General features: G+C 41.3%; 1 protein-coding gene across 2 annotated transcripts in view; it reads right to left on the bottom strand.

Moving 5' to 3' along the window:
• Window positions 1-17835, bottom strand: part of UBASH3B (ubiquitin associated and SH3 domain containing B) — a 144920-nt gene that overhangs the window by 122437 nt on the left and 4648 nt on the right. The gene's annotated exons all lie outside the window — the stretch shown is intronic.

The following is a 17835-nucleotide window of genomic DNA, read 5'->3' as shown; positions in this document are numbered from 1 at the left end:
AATATGATCCTTGCTAGTCTCTCCAGCTTCATTGCCCAGAACAAATCTCATGTACACATCTGGAAACACAACCCATACGCACACTTGCTCTCCTCTCCCTGTGCCTGCGACCACACTGATCTTTTTGCCTATAACATCCCCTCTGCACCCTACCCCTCGATCCTTAACAGATGCAATTCCCCAACTTGTTCTTCAAGTCCCAGCTCACATGGCACCTCCTCTGAAAGGATTCCCTGAGGCTGGGCTAAGTAGACCTTTAGTGAGGTCTCTTATTACCTCATGCCCTCTTCACAGTTTGAACCATATGGACTACAACACTGATATCCTTAAAGCAGAAGTCATTTTGTTTATTCCTACGTGCCACCAAGCAAGCGCCGTTCTTGGTTCTTGGCAGGGGTGGAACACATGTTCTTTGGAATAGGACGAATGGATTGCCCAGGATCACCTGGCAAATCGAGTGCAAAGCTGGGACTAGAGCCCATGCCTCTGAATCCTGGTGTGTTTTCTTTTCCCTAAGCCATGCCTCCGAAATGGATACTCTGTCCTAATGGCTGGAGGAATTAGTTCTATAGCATTTCAAACAGAGGGAAATTCAGGCTGTGCTCTGACACTGTTGCAGAGTTTGGGAATACAAGCAGCCCCTTCTCATGGCTGGCCACTTTATGGAGCTTCCGAGCCCAGGAAGCAGCTTCTTAAAAACATACCTTTTGGCCTCACTGCAGCACCAATGAATCAGTCATTCTGGGACTGACCCTGTGTAAAGTGCTGATAAGTAGTTAAGGAGAAGGCCTGGGAAAGAGATACAGCAGCCTTTATCACTTTCTCTCCCTAAGGCTGCAGGCATTTCCCTTCTCATTTCTTGTGGCTTCTATTTCCTTATTGGTCACCTGGGCTCAGAGGAGTGTGGGTCAGCCAGATAAACCTAGGCTGAGTGCAGCCACACACACATGCACACACACACACAAAGGCAGCAAGCACAATCCCCTTGGTAGTTGAGAGGGCTAGGGCAGGATGAAGTGGGGTGGATGGGAGGGGAGAATGTGTGCAGGGAGCCCTGATCTACCCTTAAATATGCCCCCACCTGCTCAGTATGGCATCTTTCCCAGCTCTCCTTCACCTGGCCTAAAATCCCTATCATTAAATTCACAGAGGTACTCTCTCCAGTTCAGTGATGGTTGCTACGGACCGAACTGAATTGTGTCCCCACAAAATTCATAGGTTGAAGCCCTGCCTACAACGTGATAGAATTTGGAGATGGAGTCTTTGGGAGGTAATTAGGGTTAGATGAGGCCATGAGGGTGGGGCATGGATCTGATAGGATTAGTGTCCTTATAAGAAGAGATACCAGAGAACCCTCTCTCTCCCTCCGCAAACACTCACCCAGGAAGGGCCACACAAAGACCCAATAAGAAAGTGGTCAGCTGTAAGCCAGGAAGAGGACCCTCACCAGAACCATAACCCTCTCAGACCTTGTTCTTGAACTTCCAGCCTCCAGAACTGTGAGATAACTAATTTCTGTTGTTTAAGCCCCCAGTCTGTGGTACTTTCTTATGGCAGCCTGAGCTGCCTTCTTTCACAGGTAAGTTGATCAGTTTCAGTTTCCTCCAATGAATCTTAATTAAGTTCATGAAGGCAAGGACAAGTTTGGTTTTGCTTGCCACTGTTTCCCTAGCACAAGGCATATTAAAAATAAATGTTAATAAAGAAGCGAATGAATGAACTCAGTGCTTGCTATGTACTATGCACCACGCACAAGGAAATAGAAAAAAGTAAGTCACTATCACTCCAAGGAGATTGATATAAACTGATCATGAGGATATGATATGAAAAGTATGGTATGGGGTACAGCCAATGTACTTGAGTAATGCACACATACACGCAAAAACTCATACACACATCTGCTTCGAGATGGTAGTGGATAGAGGTGGGTGCAGGAGTGAGGAACAGGTAATATATTCTGAGAAATTTTCTCAAAGGAGACTATATTTTAAAAAAAAATGTACGCGATTTCACCTAGGAGATAAGTGCACCCGGGAAGAAGACAGCTGATGCTTTGTTAATTTGTGAACAAATTTGAGCAAGACCAGAAGTGCTGAAAATGTAAGAACTTGTGTGGTCAAAGATAGCTGAGAGCCACAGGGGACATGGCGCAGGAGGGGAAGGTGGGGGAATAAAGGGATAGAAAGACTGTGGTTACCTCTCAGTTGACTGTGATACCTGGAACCACACAGAAGGGAGCTGAAGGGAAAGAAGCAGAAGACACTTCAATAGCAGAAAAGTGTTGGACTGTAGGGATCTTGAAACTTTAAAATGAAATCTTCAAAGGCTTGTTAGGGTGAGGTAGAAAAGCAAAAGGCTCTAAAAGCCAGACTAATTCAGAGATATTAGTATAGTCGTTTAAAAGTTGAATAAATCCTTTAACTGATCTGCCTCACTTGTCACATTTTCTCAGGATTGATAGAGTAAATTAACACATAGTAGGTTCATAACAAATGTAAGCTATTACTAGCTGTCTGTCTCTACCTAATTAAGAAGCTTGAAACATCCTGCAGTTTATAATCTGTCCTTTGGAAACTTGGAGGATACACAGCTTTCCCTCCAGTATGCCTACCTCCTTGGTTGGTGATTATTTACCACTTCCCTATCTACCCCCTTCAGGGATTCACAGAAGCCAGGAATGTGTCCTTTTTTGTGTCTGGGGCTCAAGGATCTGTACAGTGCTTGGCTCACCAGAGGCGCTCCTTGAAAATTTAGAGGGCTAAAATTCACAGATGGGCAAAGTGGACATAATTGTCTTAGTCAAAGGCACAGGACAGATCAGCAGTGGAGCTTATTCTAGAACTTTGACTTTACAGTCCATTGATTTCTGAGACCACATGGCCTCAGAATTAACAGAACAAAGACTCTGATCTCATCCAGTGACAGAGGCATTCCTCTTCAAATCTCCACCAAATGGGAACTGCCATCTAACACTGAGTATCCCATGTCACCTTCCTCTCTCTCAGAAGCAGCATCCGCACTGTCTCATGGAGAAGCAGACATAACACTCGAAACAACTCTTAAAACACTTTCCTGCAGTGTGGTCTATAAACACAGGAAACAGCAGCTGGCTGGGTTGCCAATAACGTTTATTTGCCAGTCTGGGTGCTAAGCTTTGAGCATGAGTTTAAAGCTGTGATCCAGGAATGAAAATAAACCAGTAAAGCAGAAACTGAGGCAACCTGACTATATATAGGTCTAATGAAAAGGCCTTTGGAGTCAGAAAAACTAAGGTTAAAAACCCAGCTCTGCCTCTTACTTATGATGCATGTTAAATAATCTTTTGAGCCTTTATTTCTTCTATTTCCTCATTTTTAAATGGGTCTATCAATACTAACTGCATAGGTTTTCAGTGAAGAGTAAGTGACATAGTGTTTGTTAGGTGCTGAGACCAGTGACAGGCACATAAAAGATGATTAAAATGGTATTTACCATCATGCACCTTGGTATTTACTGTAAGGAATTAAGATAGCAGCATTTTTGTTTGTTTGTTAGTTTAGCTTTGTATTTTCTTTGGGTAATTGACAAAACTTAGAAGCAACCAAGATGTCTTATACTAGGTAAATGGACAAAATAAACTGGCATATCCAGACAATGGAATATTATGATCAACTAAAAAGAAACTACCCAGCCATGAAGACATGGGTATCTTAAATACATATCGCTAAGTGAAAGAAGTTAATCTGAAAAAACTACATACTGCATAGTTCCAACTATATGGCGTTATAGAAAAGGCAAAACTATGGAGGCAGTAAAAAGATCAGTGGTTGCAATGGGTTGTAACGGGAGGATGAATAGGATTGTTAGGGCAGTGAAAATACTTTGTATACTATAATAATGGATACATGTCATTATACATTTGTCCAAATCCATAAAATGTATAACACCAAGAGTGAACCCTAAGGTAAACTATAGGCTTCAGCTGGTTATCATGTGTCAATGTATGTTTATCAGTTGTAATAAATGCTAATGGGGGAGGCTATCCATGTTTAGGGGTAGGAGGTAAGTGGGAAATCTCTGTACCTTCCCTTCAATTTTGCTATGAACCTAAAACTGCTCTAAAAAAAATAAAATAAAGTCTTTTAGAAAAAAGGTATTTACCTTCAACTACTTTGAGGACCTAATATGAATTCACTTGACGATAGCAATATCTTGGAAGGAACTTAGGGCCCTTAGTGGATTCCATAGCAACATTTATATCCCTTTGTTTCTGGGCACTAGCAGAGTGCAATACACTTATTTGATCACTTCCTTGTCTTCTGTACTAAACTGGGAGGATGAAGGAGACAGAGGCCATTCTTTATTCACATTTGCTTCTTTTGTTCCTAGGAGGGTGCAGGCCCAGTAAATGTGTTTTGGAGTGGGAGAGGAAAGCCCTATTAACTGGAAATTAGTGGAAGGAGGCAAAAGCAGCATCCTGAACCCTTGACATACAGCTCTAAAATGATACTCTGATACTTTAGCAGGAACCCTGTAGTAAGATGAGAAAATCTGAAGAGACATGGTAGTACTTCCTCCTTCATTATGATCTTTTTTTTTTTAGTTTCGATGTAGTGAACTCCCGCTGCAGAAAAAGCAATTCCAGAGCAAAGATGACAAAAAAATAGCTTTAGATTCTTTAGCAAAAAGTACGGAAATACATATTCTTTCCATCATCAGAAATTGCGTGACAACAGAAAGAATTTCAGCTCTTCTGGAATTTTCTATTATAAGGAGTTAAAGACTGACCTAAGGCTATTCCTCTTACTGCTGAAAACTTCAGCCTCTCAAGTCTATTATAAACTTAAAGCCATTCTTCATTCTCTTTCTCCACAGCTGAACAGTTCTTTTTCTTTCTTCTTAAGGTAGCTGTTCTGCCCTGGCTTGCTTACACTAGACTTGTTTGCCGTGTCCTTCACTGCAGCTTGCTCATCACTGCTTCTCTTAGCCTCTATCCATTCCCTCTGGCCCAAAATACTGGTCACAGCTCATAATTACCTGCTCAGAACCCAGCCAATGGCTGGTACATATCAAGCACCAATAAGTGAATGCTGAAGGCTCCACCCTTCTGAGCCCCTTGCTTGCTCCCTCATTTCAATTCTACACAGCCCTATGGCCCTTGTGTGTGGATAATTCATTCCTACTCAATGCTGGTGAGGCCATTCCAAAAGATGATGCCTGAGAATCAGATGTTCAGAGAATCCCAGAGACTTGGCACCAAGACACTTTAAAGACATCAGGTGTGGAGAGAAGGGCCACATATCTTGCTGTGGGATTATTCTGCAGTCCTTCCTACTACATCTTGGCTGTTCATTACCTCTGGGATTCAGCGACAGCTCTCTGTGGTCTACGTGTACGCTCATGGTTCTGGGACTGTACAGTTATACTATTTAATAGCTTTGTGTGCACTCCTGTAAGCTTCATTTTGTTTTCATCTTTTAAATAGAGAAAAGTATCTGTTTTACTGTCAGAGCTGTGGAGAGCATCATGCGTGTGAAAGCAGTACCTCCCTTTAGAGGATACCTTCAGATACCGTATCCTTCCCTGCAGACCTGAGATCCCAAGCTAGCCCAGCCTACCTCCCCACATTTCAGGTACATTCTCAACTCCAACCCAGAACTCTTGAGTGCTGCTGAGGAGGCTGATAAAAAAGCTCAGTTACACTCAATAATAAACAGGGGTAGAAAACACTACCTCAGAAGGCAGAGTATAGCATAATCGGGCCATTGGTTTCCAAAAGTTGTTCTTCCTTGTGAACTGAAGTCTGTGTCCCTAGCAATGATAACCATCCACTGAAGTCCACAAAATAAGCATCTTCTTTTCACATGACAGCCTTCCAGTATTAGAGAGATACCTTCCCCGCCCCTCTCTCATCTTATCACATTGTATTGAAGTTACCTGCTTGAGTTTGTCTTCCCCAAGAGCTCAGAAGCTTCTTGTCAGAGACCGAGTCTCACTCATATTTGTACATCTAACCCGTAGCACAAATCTCGGGTGCCTGGCACAAGGTCATTGCTCAGTAAAATTTGGTTGAATTAATAGGATCTTCTTCCTGTCCTGCCTACATAGCTTTTGTATTCCTTCAAGTCCACTTCAAACTTACCGTATTTAGCTTCACACTACCTGTTTCCCAGAAAAGCAGTAGCTAGTTCCTCACACTGCATAAAATAGGAAGGAGAAAATTTTTAAAAAAATTCAAATAAGATTTCAGCCCTTATTCTCTACATCTTTCAGAGCAAGCTGCCTAGCAAACAGAAATGTTCTTTGTTTACTCAAGGTTCCCTGAGAGTAATTCCATTTGAAAGCCTTCACCAGTCACTACAATACAGGCCATCTTGCTGGAGAGGTATTACTGGTGTCCAGCCACTCTTCCTCTGCCAGCGTGCCTCCCCTTTCCACTGGCCTGCAGGGCTGGCAGCCACAGGCCATAACAAGACAACCACACATGCCACCTCCTTTCCAAGCCCTGATGGATGAAGTGACACCTGGAGATCTGTGGTGCCCGAAGCAGTCAGACAGCAGAGGAGTATAGCTGTCTGTTTAGCCTTGTGCATCTCAATCCCGATGCACAAAGTTGCTGCAGGTCTGACTGTGGTCTGAGATCTCCATGAGGCTCATCTGGATTGGTCAGTTGATTTTCAAGAGTGACTTACAAGCAGGCTCCCACAGGGCTCCTTGCCATCATCATCACACTGCTGACATGTCAGGGATTCTTCTTGTTAAGGATAGCAGCTCTGGGCACATGTGAGACCAGGCAGGAGCCGTGTGGTTAGGATTCTGCACTGAAGAAGAAAGCTAGTCCACATTTCTAACCCCGTTCCCCTCATCTCTCAGGGTGGAGGCTCAGAAGGCTGGAGCTCTTCCCTAGAATGCGTATCCAGTCAATTGAACACTATTTAAATTATTTCTAAGCTCCAGGTCTTAAAGATGTTGGGGAAAGAACATAGAAACACACTTTCACCAAAGATTTAGAATGACTTATTAACTTGTACTCTGAGTGCCCTTCTGTGCCCCACACAATGTCGTGATTCTTAACCTCCATATCTACCACTTACTGTGCATTTAAGAGTTGAGCTCTGCATTAACTATTTTATACGTTATTATCTCATTTCACCATTATAACGATCCCTTGAGGCAGATATCATTACCCTCATTTAACAGATGAGAAAACTGAGCCTGAGAATGTAGTAATTTCCCTAAAGTAAAATAGGAATTTGAATATATGTCACTTTGACCACAAAGTATAGTACCTGGCAAACCACTATGTGCTCTGTCCAAAGAGCCCTTCATTGAGGCAACAGAAATAGGAACACATTTCCTGTTTCTATTGTGGAGGTTCAATTTCCAGCAGCAGGTGGAGGGAGGAGAGGTGGTTGGCAGAGACTTGGTGTTCTACTAACTCCTGAGTACAATCCTGTGCCTGTCTTCTGATAGTTTGGAGCCGAACTGGATAGTATATGCACATATGTGCGTGCACACACACACACACACACACACACACACACACCCCTACTTTCAGAAAAGGGTGATAATATCATTGTAACTCCAGACTACATCACTAGACAGCCAACCACATTGCAGTTAGTTGAGGCCCAGTAACAGACCAAACCAATGGACAAATGAGACTGCCCTCTAGACTCTAGTTCTGTGTAATCTAGGGACATCACATCATTTGTTTGGACGTCAAGTTTCTTTCTTCCTGCTATTTACTGAACATTACTAAACATCAGCTGCATAGCAATACTGTGGGTGCTGGTTAAGAACTCGGACTCAGGAGTCAGCCTGCCTAGAGTTTGCATCCTGATTCTACTATTTACTGGTTGTGTGATTTTCGGCAACTTAAAAATCTCCGTGCCTCATATTTGCCCATGACACATCTTATAAGAGGTTGAAATCCAAAATATAAAAAAACTCATACAACTTAACATGAAAACAAACAAACAAACAACCTGGTTAAAAAATGGGCAAAGGATCTGAATAGACATTTCTCCAAAGAAGACATACGGATGGCCAACAGACGTATGAAAAGATGTTTAATGTCACTAATTACTTGGGAAATGTGAATTAAAACCACAGTGAGATATCACCTCACACCTGTCAGAATTGCAATCCTCAATAAATTAACGAACAACAAGTGTTGGTGAGAATATGCAGAAAAGAGAATCCTCATGCACTGTTGGTGGGATTGTAAATTGGTACAGCCACTATGGAAAACAGAACAAAGCTTCCTCAAAAAATTAGAAATAGAACTACTTTATGACCCAGCAATTCCCTTCTGGGTATTTTCCGAAGAAGTCCAAAACACTATTTTGAAAAAGTATTTGCTTCTCTATGTTCATTGCAGCATTATTTACAATAGCCAAAATACGGAAGTAACCTAAGTACCCACTGACAGATGAATGGATAAAGAAGATATCTTGGGGTACAAAAATACAATGAAATATTACTTGGGCATAAAAAAGAATGAAATCTTACCATCTGCGATGATATGGATGGGCCTAGAGTGTATTATGTTAAGTGAAATAACTCAGACAGGGAAAGACAATTACCATATAATTTTGCTTACATGTGGAATCCAAAAAATATAAACAAACAGAAGCAAACTCATAGATGCAGAGAACAAACTGATGATTGCCAGATAGGAGAGAGATTGGGGGGCTGGGTAAAAAAGGTAAGAGAATTAAGAAGTACAAATTGGTAGTTACAAAAATGTCACAGGGATATAAAGTGTAGCATAGGGAATATAGTCAATAATATTGTAATAACTATATATGGTTCCAGACGAGTACTAGACTTATCAGGGGATAACCTCATAAGTTATATAAATGTCTAATCACTATGATGCACACTTCAAATTAACATAATACTGAATGCCAACTGTCATTGAAAAATTAAAAATAGTTTTTCCATCTCTGTGCCTCAGTTTTCTCATCTGTAAAATGGGGATAATAATAGTTCCTATCTCATAGGGCTATTATGAGAAATACACAAAATAATGTACATGTTAAGTGTTTAAAATATTGTCTGGCACACAGTAGGCTGTGAATATATGAATATAGGTTTGCTATGACTATTTAGTACTTTGGTTGGGAATGGTGAGGGTGATGAAGGGTTAGCTGTAGGAAATACAAATGAGGAGAGCCTAGTAAACCTATATTCTGTGAGAAATACCATGAATTAAGGAGAAATGCAGACCAAGTGCTTACACATACATACTTAACTTCTTGTTTTCACAAAAGCCATTTGCCATTCTGTGGTAGACAGAATAATAGCTCCCCAAATATCCTCATATCCTAATCCCCAGGACCTATGAATATGTTACCTTACACAGCAAAGGGACTTTGCAGATGTGATTAAGCTAAGAATTTTGAGGTATAGTCATAAGATTTTAGAAGGAAGAGTGAAACAGGAAACAGATTCCCTCCTATAGCCTCCAGAAAGATTGCAGTATTATTGACATCTTAATTTTTGTACATTATACTCACTTTGGGCTTCTGATCTCCAAACTATAAGAGAAAAAACTGTATTGTTTTAAGCCACTGAATTTGTTATAGCAAGCAATAGGAAACCATTACATATGCCTTTGGTCACATCTGCTCTGTTTTACAAAACCTCTGGTTTTTACAAAAGCCACTTTCTAACTCATTATGATTCACGTCCCTACTTCCCAAAAGAGGTGAAGTGAAAATTTAAGCTTCCAGAAGGAAGTATTCACTTTGATGGAACTGGCCTCTCAAATGTCTCCTCACGTTCTTCACTCTGACAGAATTAGCCTTTCTGGGACAAGGGAGCTTGGTAGGGAAGGCTGGAATAGCCCACCAAACACAACCCAAACCAAGTGTTCACAGACTTTCTGGAAGAGTATCAAAGTACCATGACCCAACCGTGGATAACAAATAATAGTATTACTTTACGTGTGTATGACTTTTTGTGGTTTTTATTACTTTTATAATTATTGCCTCATTTTGATTCATCCAACCTATAGAAATAACTTACTCAAAAACACATCCTCAGAAAGTAACAGATCCAGAATTTGAACCCAGTCTTTTGTTTCTAAAGCCTGTTTTTTTTATCTCCATAGAGTAATATAACTTTGTTCTTACCTTTCTGGGTAGGTAACTGAGACAACTATGGATCCTTTCCAACACTCTACCACTGCCGTGAGACTTCCCCACCCACCCATTCCACCCTCCTTCTTACAGATAACCAGTCCTACTGGCCTATCAACATGTTAGCTTTATCTTCTATTGGCCAAGACATGAACAAATGGCAGGCAGGAGGGGAGCAAAAGAAAAAGAAAAGACTGAGAAACTACATGAAAGGACTTATCTGACAACGGACCAGTCCATCCCTCCAGGAAAGCGAGCTGAACCCTTGTTAGAAATCTATTTCTTAGAAGAAGAGCCTGGACTCAGGAAAGTAGCCTGATGTAGAAAAAAGAAACTGCCATCTGGGCTGGGAGTCAGGAGGCCTAAGCTCTACTTCTGTCGAAGTCTAGCTGTTGGTCTTGAGCAAGTCACTTCATCTGCTCATCCTGTTTTACTTACAGGTAAAAAGGGGAAGTTGGTCTAGATAAGCCCTCCTAGGAATTCCAGCTATACTTTCTTGAGATTCCGCCTATGCAGGTTTTTGCCAAGTAGGTAAGGGACAGCTGAGTTATCCTAAACCTAGGGCAGAAATGTTACATGAGTTTTTTCACCCTGAAGCAAAATCTATCTTCTATCATACATGACTCCCCAGTGATTACTATTATGCAGTTTCATATTAGAAACACAGTCTAGGATATGAATAACTAACATTTCTTGAGCTGCTATATCTGCGTACACTTCTGATATCTATAGATTTCACAAAGTATTGTGTTCAGGACATTGTTCTTCTTCATATCCTTTGGCAACCCATGAAGAACTATCACTCATCCAATCACCTAAATTTAAAACTATATATTCTATGTTTACATTTTCGGTATCTACCAACTCTTAGAAATTCAATTCCCACAAACAAACAACCTACAATATAAAGTACAACTTCTCTTTTTTGGGGGGTAAGTACTTTCTCCAAGTTTGATTCAGCTACCCCGGTTCACAGTCTTCTACTTGTTTCCTCCTCCATCTTCTTTCCTCTATCACTTCCTTCCAAAGTACCCAATACACCAAACATCCATTCTTACTTCACACTTTCCCACTTGTCTCCAAGTTGTAGGTGGGTGCATACAGACTAAGTGTGCAGAGTAACTTGTATAACTTAGAAAACTGGAGAAAACGTTCCCTCAAGGACACAAATTTTTCCAGACCCTGGTTACTAGCCCCATCATGAATCTTTATGTAGATCCTCAGCATTCCTTGATGATTCTTACATCAGAGATTCCAATTTATCTATCTATTCACAGGCAGATCTTGGTCAGCAGTGTCAGTTTCAGAGAGCAGATTCCAGCCTTCTGCAGAAAGAGCTGCCAAAAGGCTCAGCAGAAGCCCAGGGGCCAGGTCCTCAGGAGTCTAGGGGAGCTGGGAGGATGACCACCAGAAACCCTTCAGGGAGGCTTTGCAATCCTCACCTGGCCACATTTTATTCACAACCACCTGAATTTACAAACAATGATTATACTCACCTTGGAAATACAAAGGAAAAGAAACATTTTGTTGATTTGAATCTTTCTTAAGAAGTTCTCTTCTTCCCTGCCTTTTTGCAGGACATCTCTCATTTTCTTTTTTTCCTGCCTCTCCAAACACTCTTCTTAGCCTCCCTCTTTCGCCTGTTCTTTTTCTTCTACTCACCAGCTTGTCCCTCAGAACCCTTCCCCTGGAAGTTGACTTCTTTTCTTTACACTCTGCCTGGTTTACCACACCTATTCTCATGCCTTCTACTACAGTCAGTTCCCAAATCTATAGTTCTAGCCCTAACTACTCCTCTGAGCAACAAATCCTAATTTCCAACCATATCTTTATGTTGTTTATAGACTTTAACACCTATCTCAAGCCAAACTTGTCCCTCATCCTCTATATCACCTGATCTTCTATATATTCTATCTTGGTTAATAATGTCTCCCCCTTTCTCGTTTCCAAAACTGTTAATCTTGAGCTATCTTTTTGCTCCCCCAATCTTCACACCCAATAGAGTATCAATCCTGTTAATTTGATTTCAGAAACGTCTCTAGAATCTGGCTCTTGTTAATCTTAACCCAAGCGCCTATTAGCCTTTCTTCTGGACTATTACAACCACCTTCTTACCAGCTCCCATGCCTAGTTTTTCTCTGCTACATTCTATTCTTTATATGACTTCTGTTCTATAAAATGTTACTCTCCATAACCTCTAGCCCCAACTAATTTATCTACTCCTCTTTTGTCACTTTCTCATCAATCCTCAGCTCCCACATGCCTTCTTACTCTCTGAATTTCATGCTGTCCACTCTGACTGGAATGCCCTTTCCTCTTCTATACCTAGAAAATCTATTTATTACTTAAGGTCTTCTTTAATTGTTGCCTCCTCTGCTCTCCTCAACCTTCATGGATTGTACTAGTCATTGTTCCTGTGGTCCAATAGAGTTTTTTTCAAACCTCTACTATGGTACTAACTGTAATATTATTTCATGTTTATGGTTTATATGTATTTCTCTCTTGAGGAATGCTGAGTTCCCGTAGAAGAAAAATAATCACATCCCTAACAAGTTCCTGGCATGTAGTAAACACTCAGCCCAATGGAAGCATGAGTAAAATAATGTCAAATCTAAACTTAGGCTCAATTATGGTCCAGCTATTTCTTTTGGTAGCCAAAATTTCTCCTTTTCTTTCCAAGCTAGACAGTAACATAGTACCTAGAATTTTATTTAGTTGGAGTGGAGGGGCTGGTGGTGAGATAGAAAGTAAGAGGATGATGAGCAGGATGATTCTAGAAACTCAAGTTTAAATTAAATTCTGTCTCTGTCTTACACTTGTGGTATAATATTAAATCATTTGGACTATCTGCTGATCTTCCTAAACTCCTACCTCTTAAACTGAAGAAAAGTATTGCTCTTACCTTATTTGCATTTTCAAAATTTACTTTGGGGCTCTCTGTCTGGTTATATTACCCTCCTCATCTCCTCACATAGATACTGCATCTGTCTCTTGTATTCCATTTAACACATTTTATCATACTTCTTTTCCACACTAGATTGGCAGTTCCTTGAGGGCAAAGATTATATGTAATTATCTTTTCACTCGCAACTGCTATTGTAATAGATTTTAATAGTTTCCATAAATACATAATGAGGTGTTTATACATTTAACAAAAAATGGCATTACCTAGGGAACTTGTTATGGAGGTAAGACAGATACAATGTTGATTTTTTCCTCCTGTTCCTCAAAGATTTGAAATGTGAAGATATGTTATGAGACCCCAAAAAGGTCACTGTGGGTGAAAGTGACTGAAAGCCTAGGACAGATCATTCTGTATCTATGTAGGAAATACAGGGATGATCCTCTCTACCTTGATTGCTTCACAAGGTGAAGCTTAATAAGGCTTGAAGAAGAGATGAGAAGAGAGAAAAGGGGAGGAAAAGAGAGAGAAAGAGAGTTAGGGAAGGAAAGCAAAAGAAAGCCACACATATTATAGTTGAACTAGTTCTCCAGGATGGGTAAAATCTGATGAGGCAAAAAGAGAAGAAAAGGTAAGCAGGGAGGCGATTCAAGGACAGGTTGATTAAGAAATGAGACAGCAGATGCCACTGGTTCAGAACTTCAGCAACCCCGCATAGTTTTCCATGTGTTTGTCTGTGTTTAAACAGACTGTACACAAAGGCAGCCACTGGAGGCAGATTTCTTTCCTACTAAGTGCTTTCTACCCAAGGTAAGATAATAAACATTTAGAGAGCGGATGCTCACAGTAAATATTTTTGAATGGGGCACAGTCAGCATGAAAGTAGGATTCTAAATAATCCTGCTACCTGATTCACGGAGAAGGTAGATCCAACAAAACCTGAAAAGAAGCCTGAACATTTGGCTGCTCTGACCATCTGTGCTATCAGCTTCCTCTTGGCTTCCTCCCGACTCTTGTGAGCTGCTATGGGGGTGTTTCTTTCAGCTTCTCACTGCGTGTGGCAATAGCCCTGATCTTGGTAGAGTTAATTGCCACTGTTGCAGTATGTTTCCACTGGGGCAACAGAACACAATGGGAATTGTTACACAAACAGCTGGTGACCTAGCAGAAGGGAAGATGTCCCTTTAATTAAAAAGGTACCCATGAGCAATTTATTTCCCTCCAGGAGTTGGGCTTAAGGCACTAACCTCCTCTCTCATTTAACCAGCACATTGGTCGTATTTTGCAAGAAAGAACATTATGTACCAATTTGAAAATTATACTAATGCATACTAGTTAAACGACTCCCCACTGTTGTAATTGCCTTATATCTTTTTTCTTTCTATTTATTTACTCTAAAATATCAAGAGTCCTGAAGAGTTTTTTTAGAGGGAGAAGAGAAGAATTTGACAATAAAGCTCCAGGGAAAAACAAAACAAAATTAGGAAAACAAAACAAAACAAAACAAAACAAAACAGAAAAGCCAAATGCTCTGGAACAGAAAAGTATACATGAAGCAGTGAAAATACTTGTACGTGTATGTCATCCCCAGGTCACCGGAACTGCAAAGGACCTGAGAAGTGCTTGACTTCAACCCCTTTTACAGTTGGGAACACAGAGGTTGGGGGAAAGAAAAGTATGTGTGTGAGTCCAAACAGCCAATAATCGAGAGCAGAGTGCAAGTGCAGAGCTAGAGTCTGGTAAACTGAGTTTGCTTTCATTGTGCATTACCACTAGGCTACCTGTGAGGTATAGGCCAAACCCAGAGCTCTTAGATGATCTGTAAAGTGTTATTCTCTCAGGCTGAGAAAAGGCAGATTCGCTCCTCAGAAGGTCACTGTGGAGGACTTGCAGCCAGCTAGGGATACTTCAGAGCATCAGGTGGTGAAACCTGACATTCACCTTTTTCTCCCAAGAACTGCACAGAATTTAGTAGGATACTGTGCACACACTAAAGATCTCAATTTCTGGATTTGCATCTGAGATAATTCACCATAGGCCTCATCCTCATAAATAGTAGGTGCAAAGAACCTAATGGCCAGGTCACCAGGAAAATGGGGATATTAGCAAGATGGGACAACAAGAAAGGGGATCATCTATCACATACCCTGAGCCCTTACCAGAAGGTCCAGAGGACTTAGGCCACTGCTCTAGCTATCCATCCATCTTTCAGGGAAGAGAAAACCCAGAGGTTCTCCCATAAGCCTTTCGGTAACACCCAGGGGCCCCTGGGAAAGTCCTCCCATAAAGAAGGCAAGGACTTTCGGTACTGATGGGGATTGCAGATATCTCATTTGTCCAGCAATGGCTCTGTGTCCTGCTGGGACTGTGCCCATCACAGTGCAGAGGAGCCATTCTTGAATGCTCATTTTTTCCCCCCTCTCTAGGGCTGCAGACTGATTCCATTTGAAACTAATCAAAAGACAACCATATGGCACTCCTTCAAATCCCCAACCCAAGCCATTTATTACAGTCAGCAGCTTAGGTAGCACTGGCTCTGCTCTGGGTCTGCTTCCAATAGGTCTGGCACCCCTTGGGGCACTGTACAGAGAGAGGTACAGGAGAACAGAACTGAAGTGCTGAGGGAAGGCCTCAGTCAGCCTCTACCCCACACTCACTACTTTCTGCCCATAGTTTAGTGAGTAGAGGAGAGATGTATAAGTGGAGGGGCACTCTGGGCCCCAGGCAACAAAGGGAGCTCTGCAGAATAAAATCGGCATTGGAGAAGTAAGACATATCTCCTTATTGGGGCTTACTGATGCTAGGCACTCTTCAAGTATTTGTGTGGAATGGCATCCTTAGCCCTTATAACAGTCCTTCGAGGTAAGTACTGTTATTATTAATCTTTTACAGACAGGGAAAATCAGGCTCAGTGCATTCAGAAATTCACCATAGGTCACCCAGTTGGGATTCAAACCTAGGCTGTCCGAACACCTGCCACAAGTTGAAACTTCTGAGTATCAGGCTGATACTAACAGGATCTCCTCCATTCCAAGTACAGGGTCTGTCTGTCTGTCTGTCTGTCTGTCACACACACACACACACACACACACACACACACACACACACACACAGCTTTACACACACCAGATGCACACACTACTAGGATGGGGGTGACACTGACAGCTCCACCACCACCATCTTGGCAGGAGCAGAGCTGGCAAGAGACAAAGGATTCCCTAGTTTTGTTGCCTCTTGAAAAAGCAAAGCCTTTAACTGTGAGAATTATTGTCCACTCAGTGAAAAGCAGCTAGAGTTTGAGGCAGCTGAGGGCAGGGGGTGGGGTGGTGACAAAAACCACAGGATAGAGTCATAAGGCAGGATACTCTTTACTCTCTGTGGCACTTAATCTTGTGCACCTCAGTCTTCTCATGAATTATCAATTACTTGATAGTAATTATGTACATAAATCTGCTTTGCAATCTCTAAACTGGCCTAAAAATCTAAGGTATTATTAGAATACAATAGAGAATTTTATAGAAGCTGTGTGCAAGGGGTTAATAATTATGTACCAGCATATTCAAATACATCAAGATCTACTCAGCAGCAACAGGACACAAACTGCTGATGTATGCAACATCATGGACAAGTCTCAAAAATATGAGAAAAGAAGCCAGGCATGTATAAGAGTATGCATTGTATGATTTTACTTATATACAGATCTAGAAAACAAACTAATCTGTAGTGACAGAAAACAGGCCAGTGGTTGCCCCAGGGATGGGGCGGAAAAGGGACTGACTGCAAAGAGGCACAAAAAAATTTTAGGGTGACGGACATGTGCTATGTCTTGTGGTGGCGACTTCATGGTATTATCGTCTGTCAAAACTGATCAATCTCTAAATAGGTTTAGTTTATTGTACATAAATTAGATCACTATAAAGTTAAAAAAGAACACATGTCAAGGACTTTCCTTTTGAACTAGGGCCTCTGTGTGGCCTGGGAAGTTAACTGGACTTATAGTATTAGCCCAAGGCTGTCATGACAACATGGTCCCACACAAGGTAAGTCCCTGAGCTCCTCAGAGCCTCAAGTCTCATTTTAAAATGAGGCTTTTATTGTGTGCTTTACCTCATAGGACTGCTGTGTCGATTAAAGGGATATTTAGCACATGTGAGAGCAATTTCCAACTGCAAAATAACACACAAATGTAAGGAAGTACTGTGTGGGCACAGGGTCACAACAGGTAGATTCTAGACTTCCTCACCCTACTCACCTATGAGACCCCTCCAGCTCCAAATGGGCATGTTTTTTTTCTTCTTTTTCTGCCTAATGTAGGACTACATGTTAAATCAAGAGGACTAAAATGTTAAATCAAGCTATATTCAGAGACTGCAATATGCTGATCAGTCCTACAGCCAGACCAGGAGGACACCTATAGAACAAAAGAAGATTTTTGCAAGGATTGCTAACAACACATTTCCCCACACTGTGAAGGGAAAACAGAAAAACAGAGTCTTTAAGTGACACCCTACACAAAATAAAATCATTCGTTCCTTATTGCTAAAACCATGGGGAATCTATGGATTACAGGCTGGAAATAGGCAGCATGTCTTTCACATTGCATATTCTTACCTTTTCCTGCTACATAATCTTATCCTTTCTCACTGTATGCTTGTATCAAAGAAAAATGGGTAAACAAAAGCTTTAAACTGTAATTCACAGAAACTAAAGAATGATATATAAACTGAATTCCCCAAACACTCAGGGTCCCTCTCACTGCCTTTACTCAGTGTCTTTACTCCGGCTCTCTCTCTGTCTCCATCTCTT

The sequence above is a fragment of the Pteropus medius genome, unplaced genomic scaffold (assembly GCF_902729225.1).
Source record: "Pteropus medius unplaced genomic scaffold, Ma_sr-lr_union100, whole genome shotgun sequence".
Taxonomy (NCBI): Eukaryota; Metazoa; Chordata; class Mammalia; order Chiroptera; family Pteropodidae; genus Pteropus; species Pteropus medius.
This window is presented reverse-complemented; position numbering and strand designations above follow the sequence as displayed.